This window comes from Sphaeramia orbicularis, chromosome 3 (assembly GCF_902148855.1).
Source record: "Sphaeramia orbicularis chromosome 3, fSphaOr1.1, whole genome shotgun sequence".
Classification (NCBI taxonomy): Eukaryota; Metazoa; Chordata; class Actinopteri; order Kurtiformes; family Apogonidae; genus Sphaeramia; species Sphaeramia orbicularis.
The window spans coordinates 62264275-62270823 of record NC_043959.1 but is presented as its reverse complement, the minus strand read 5'-3'; the positions used below and the strand labels follow the sequence as shown (position 1 = coordinate 62270823).

Genomic DNA, 6549 nt, shown 5'->3' with positions numbered 1-6549 from the left:
TCCTATTCCAGACCCTTTCCACTCTGGTACCAGCTCCTATTCCAGACCGGTCCACTCTGGTACCAGCTCCTATTCCAGACCGGTTCCACTCTGGTACCAGCTCCTATTCCAGACCGGTTCCACTCTGGTACCAGGTCCTATTCCAGACCCTTTCCACTCTGGTACCAGCTCCTATTCCAGACCGGTTCCACTCTGGTACCAGGTCCTATTCCAGACCCTTTCCACTCTGGTACCAGATCCTATTCCAGACCTTTCCACTCTGGTACCAGGTCCCTATTCCAGACCCTTCCACTCTGGTACCAGGTCCTCTTCCAGACCCTTTCCACTCTGGTACCAGCTCCTATTCCAGACCGGTTCCACTCTGGTACCAGCTCCTATTCCAGACCGGTTCCACTCTGGTACCAGCTCCTATTCCAGACCGGTTCCACTCTGGTACCAGGTCCTATTCCAGACCCTTTCCACTCTGGTACCAGGTCCTATTCCAGACCCTTCCACTCTGGTACCAGCTCCTATTCCAGACTGGTTCCACTCTGGTACCAGGTCCTATTCCAGACCCTTTCCACTCTGGTACCAGCTTCCTATTCTAGACCCTTTCCACTCTGGTACCAGGTCCTATTCCAGACCGGTTCCACTCTGGTACCAGGTCCTATTCCAGACCCTTTCCACTCTGGTACAGGTCCTATTCCCAGACCCTTTCCACTCTGGTACCAGGTCCTATTCCAGACCCTTTTCACTCTGGTACCAGATCCTATCCAGACCGGTTCACTCTGGTACCAGCTCCTATTCCAGACCTTTCCACTCTGGTACCAGGTCCTATTCCAGACCGTTCCACTCTGGTACCAGCTCCTATTCCAGACCGGTTCCACTCTGGTACCAGCTCCTATTCCAGACCGGTTCACTCTGGTACCAGGTCCTATTCCAGACCCTTTCCACTCTGGGTACCAGGTCCTATTCCGACCAGTTCCACTCGGGTACCAGGTCCTATTCCGACCCTTTCCACTTGGTACCAGGTCCTATCCCAGACCTTTCCACTCTGGTACCAGGTCCTCTTCAGACCCTTTCCACTCTGGTACCAGCTCCTATTCCAGACTGGTTCCACTCTGGTACCAGGTCCTATTCCAGACCCTTTCCACTCTGGTACCAGCTCCTATTCTAGACCCCTTTCCACTCTGGTACCAGGTCCTATTCCAGGACCGGTTCCACTCTGGTACCAGGTCCTATTCCAGACCCTTTCCACTCTGGTACCAGGTCCTATTCCAGACCCTTTCCACTCTGGTACAAGGTCCTATTCCAGACCCTTTCCACTCTGGTACCAGCTCCTATTCCAGACCGGTTCCACTTCTGGTACCAGCTCCTATTCCAGACCCTTTCCACTCTGGGTACCAGGTCCTATTCCAGACCGGTTCCACTCTGGTACCAGCTCCTATTCCAGACCGGTTCCACTCTGGTACCAGCTCCTATTCCAGACCGGTTCCACTCTGGTACCAGGTCCTATTCCAGACCGGTTCCACTCTGGTACCAGCTCCTATTCCAGACCCTTTCCACTCTGGTACCAGGTCCTATTCCAGACCAGTTCCACTCTGGTACCAGGTCCTATTCCAGACCCTTTCCACTCTGGTACCAGGTCCTATTCCAGACCCTTTCCATTCCAGATCCTCCCTCTTTCCAGTCCCTGGTCGTCATAGCGATGCGGTGCGTTCCTTCTGTGTGCTCTGCTCACAGTTGCTGATAAACTCACTGGTTGCCTGTTGTCTGGTCAAACTCCTGCTGAATGTTTGCGTCTGAACCTCCTGGACAAACCATGGTGTAGTTTTACAGACTGTCATCATGTGGATTCACCTACTGACAGATTTACTGGAAAAGGGCGGGGCACACACACCACTCTGACCAATCAGAGGTCTGCAGTGTTTACACAGTGTCACCTTTAGGATCTGGTCCCCAGTCCTGGAACCTCAGAGGAGGAGGTACCAAAAAACTAGGACCAGGTACCAGATTCCAAAAAACTAGTACCAGGTACCAGAGTCCAAAAAACTAGGACCAGGTACCAGATTCCAAAAAACTAGGACCAGGTACCAGATTCCAAAAAACTAGGACCAGGTACCAGATTCCACAAAACTAGGACCAGGTACCAGATTCCACAAAACTAGGACCAGGTACCAGATTCCAAAAAACTAGGACCAGGTACCGGATTCCAAAAAACTAGGACCAAGTACCAGATTCCAAAAAACTAGTACCAGGTACCAGAGTCCAAAAAACTAGGACCAGGTACCAGATTCCACAAAACTAGGACCAGGTACCAGATTCCACAAAACTAGGACCAGGTACCAGATTCCAAAAAACTAGAACCAGGTACCAGATTCCACAAACTAGACCAGGTACAGATTCCACAAAACTAGGACCAGGTACCAGATTCCAAAAAACTAGGACCAGGTACCAGATTCCAAAAAACTAGGACCAGGTACCAGATTCCAAAAAACTAGTGCCAGGTACCAGAGTCCAAAAAACTAGGCCAGGTACCAGATTCCAAAAAACTAGGACCAGGTACCAGATTCCAAAAACTAGGACCAGGTACCAGATTCCACAAAACTAGGACCAGGTACCAGATTCCAAAAAAACTAGGACCAGGGTACCGGATTCCAAAAAACTAGGACCCAAGTACCAGATTCCAAAAACTAGTACCAGGTACCAGAGTCCAAAAAACTAGGACCAGGTACCAGAGTCCAAAAAACTAGGACCAGGTACCAGATTCCACAAAACTAGGACCAGGTACCAGATTCCACAAAACTATGGACCAGGTACCAGATTCCAAAAAACTAGGACCAGGTACAGATTCCAAAAAACTAGAACCAGGTACCAGATTCCACAAAACTAAGACCAGGTACCAGATTCCACAAAACTAGGACCAGGTACCAGATTCCAAAAAACTAGGACCAGGTACCAGATTCCAAAAAACTAGGACCAGGTACCAGATTCCAAAAAACTAGGACCAGGTACCAGATTCCAAAAAACTAGTGCCAGGTACCAGAGTCCAAAAAACTAGGACCAGGTACCAGATTCCAAAAACTAGAACCAGGTACCAGATTCCAAAAAACTAGGGACCAGGTACCAGATTCCACAAAACTAGGACCAGGTACCAGATTCCACAAAACTAGGACCAGGTACCAGATTCCACAAAACTAAGACAGGTACCAGATTCCAAAAACTAGGACCAGGTACCAGATTCCACAAAACTAAGACCAGGTACCAGATTCCACAAAACTAGGACCAGGTACCAGATTCCACAAAACTAAGACCAGGTACCAGATTCCAAAAAACTAGGACCAGGTACCAGATTCCAGGTCCTTTTTGTAAAGGAAATGCAAACGTCCGAGTCGAGTCGAGTCGATACCACGTAGTGGAAATGCAGCATTGACACAGACTGACCATGACGGTGTAACTCCAGTCAGTGATCCGCTGAACTCTGGTCTGTCTGATCGGATTCTCCGCAGAACGGTCTGGCACCGTGTTGGGGGTGGGGGGGGGGGGGGTTCGGAGGGAACATTGATGGGCCCTGGGCACGGACTGCGTAGATTCCAGTATGGAACGTTGACAGTGGTGTAGTGATGGGACTGTTGGTTCTTTGAAGGGAGTCGTTCATCAGGAGTCGTTCACTGAAAAGAGTCGTTCAACAGACTGGCTCTGTTCTGTTTATGGTATTATTCTGAAACACCAGTGTTTTGAATGGACTAAATAGGCTACATGTGATGACTGACATTCCATTTTAAGGTGTTTAATTGGCGCGGCAGTAAATATTATCTTACCATAAAAAAGAATGGTTAGTTCAAATGTGTGGGTTAAATCCATGACATGAGAGGTGACATTAGACAAATGATGGAGTTACATTGTACGTAACTCCGGCGACATGAACAAAAATACATGTAAATACTAGAAAGCTGCACGATGCACAAATGTCTTCAAACGGTTGTTCTTCAAAGTAGAAATAAAATGTGGTAATAAGAAAAAGAATGCCATAATGAGAAATAGAAAAAAAAAGAAGTTTTTTTTTATGTTTTTTTTTTTTTTTTTTTTTTTTTTTTTTTTTTACAGTGTGGTCCACGCTGAAGACTGTTTTTCCTTGGGTTAGAGTTTTAATTTGTACCTCTTCGCACATCATGCTGCATCTCTTACAAATCAGTATTTATTCCTCTGTGTGTTTTAAAGATCCTCAAAACCATCCAGATGAATCATATTCGCTGTACTGTGGCAGAAAACAGAATTCCATTCTTGTGTTACCTGGGAACGTCAGACCTCCAAGTGGGGCGGCTGTGCTCAGGAGGTAGAGCAGGTGTCCAATAACCAGAGGGTTGGCAGTTTAAAGGCTGCCCTGTCCCAACGGTGTGCTGTTGTGTCCTTGGGCAAGACACCCCAGGTCACAGGTTATCCCACCACCACCACAGTGTGTGAATGAATGATGGATCCAGTGTCAGCCTTCTGAGTCTGCCCCATGGAAAAGTGCTGTCCAGAATGATCCACTTCTGTCTTAATCATCTTATTTGTCCTCTTTAGAGAGAGGGAAAAATACCATTTGGCAGTGACGTAGTGGGAACTGTGAGACATGGAAGATGATGGAAATTGGAATGAGTCTTTCTTGGTGGATGGTTCTACTGATCAAAACAACAAAACAATACCAGGTTAATTCCATTCCAACACACAGAACAATGCAAACCTCCTGAGCACACCTCCACTGCTTTAAAAACATATAAACAGTGAATATTTGAATCAGGAAATACAATTTTATTTTAGATTCAAATATTTCTTTTCTTCATGTAAAAAGATTTACTGTAGCCCTTCACACAAGTCACTTTCCATTGGACGTCTGCTCAAAACTTTACCGATATTTACTAAATGTCAAAAAAACAGAAGTGTGTAATGTCGGTTTTTTCCATTAAATCACAAATGCAATGATTTGTTTATTTGTTGGGAGATGACACGAGAAGTCATTCCATAAAATGGGCGACGAACGTAAATATGGTGTTTGATTTACAGATATATTTATTATTATATATATTCACCCTCTATCTCCTACTAAATTCAAAATGATGCGGTTTCCTGGTGTGTCCACACATACATGTTTCTTCTTCTTTGCTTGTTGTAACGCACGTTAACATCTGTTTTTTTTTCTGACTCTAGTTGTGAAAAGCTCTTTCCATTGCAGTTTTGTATTATGTACCATTTGTGCTACGCCTGAAAAACCACCTCTTGCCAGCGCAAAAACTTGTAATTGAAAAATAGACTTTGGCAAAATTGTCGTTTTTCCATTCGGTACATTTTTATTTTTATGCACAAGTTATATTTGAGGGTGGATGGAAATGCGACTGCAGTCATATTTGTCCCTTCAGACAGAATTTGGGCTCGTCTAATTTAAACACTGTTTCTATGTCCTCTTCGTGGGAAGCTCTAAATAAAATAATTCTTTCTTTTCTTCTACCATCAGCCTCATGACATGTGAAAGCTGCAGGGAACAGCTTCCTCTGCCTGGTGGAAATTATTACAGGTGCATTTCACATCTACATTTTTACCCCAGAGAGTGTAACTAGGGCATAATGAAATGAAGACCTATGGGTGGTGTGTCGGTGCATTTGATACCTTCTGTAATGAGGAAGATATTACGCCTCTTTGACAATGCAGTCTCCTGTGAGCTTCATCCTAATACCCACTAATGAACTGTGGTTGTCAAAACCCACAATCATCGTCAGTGGAGAGAGAAGCACCCAACAGGGATTACCCTCTCAATTATCTTTAATAGCATTGGAATGCTGCACTGTTTAATTCGGTTTTTTTAAAGTATGTAAAGGAGCATGTGCTGGACCCCGTGAAGTCTCAGTTGGTTTGTTCTATCTTTATATGGAATGATAGTTTGCATTAGGCAGAGACAGACTGTGGGTTTTCTGAGCTACCACAGAGAGCAGGCTTTCTTTATTACAAGTTTATATATAGTTTAACCCTCCGGTGTCCAGGTGTGCCTTTTACACACACTTTGCACTTCGTTTTAAAAAACTTCATATTATTTTTCACAATTTAAATAAGGTTAGAATTCAAAAGTTGTTCATTTTTGCACGATCTTTAAAATTCTGTCCACCAACTCAAATGTGCACATTGTAAACAAAAGAAAATGACCAGACTAGCATCTGTCTGCCAAGTGTGCAGAAAACGCACTATTTCTAACATTTGATCTGTATGATTAGGGCTGACCTGGATTTACAAAAATAAAATCAAATTACAGCAGAAAAATAAATCAATATATAATATTTCATATTTTGATTTATAGGTGTTCATTTTATGCACACTTGCTGACAGATGCTAGTATTTTTGAACATTTGACCTAGCACCAAAAATAATAATAATGCAAATTAACCCGTGTTGGAGTTAATCATTGACATATGCCAGGATGAAAAAAATCTAATAATATGTGATCCACTTTTTATGTAGTATATGGAAAAAAAAAAATGTTTTTGTGTTTTTTGCATCAAAAAAATGGTTTTGTTTCCATTACAAACACGGCATTTAAAG

The 6549-nt window shown here is 44.0% G+C and overlaps 1 long non-coding RNA gene across 1 annotated transcript; it reads right to left on the bottom strand.

Annotated features, from left to right (window-relative positions):
- Positions 1-537: 537 nt before the first annotated feature.
- LOC115416524 (uncharacterized) lies at positions 538-1135 on the bottom strand. The gene is made up of 2 exons (XR_003934991.1): positions 1025-1135; positions 538-658 (listed from the first exon to the last, which is right to left on the bottom strand). It is a non-coding gene; the product is annotated as an uncharacterized LOC115416524 (long non-coding RNA).
- Positions 1136-6549: the final 5414 nt, after the last annotated feature.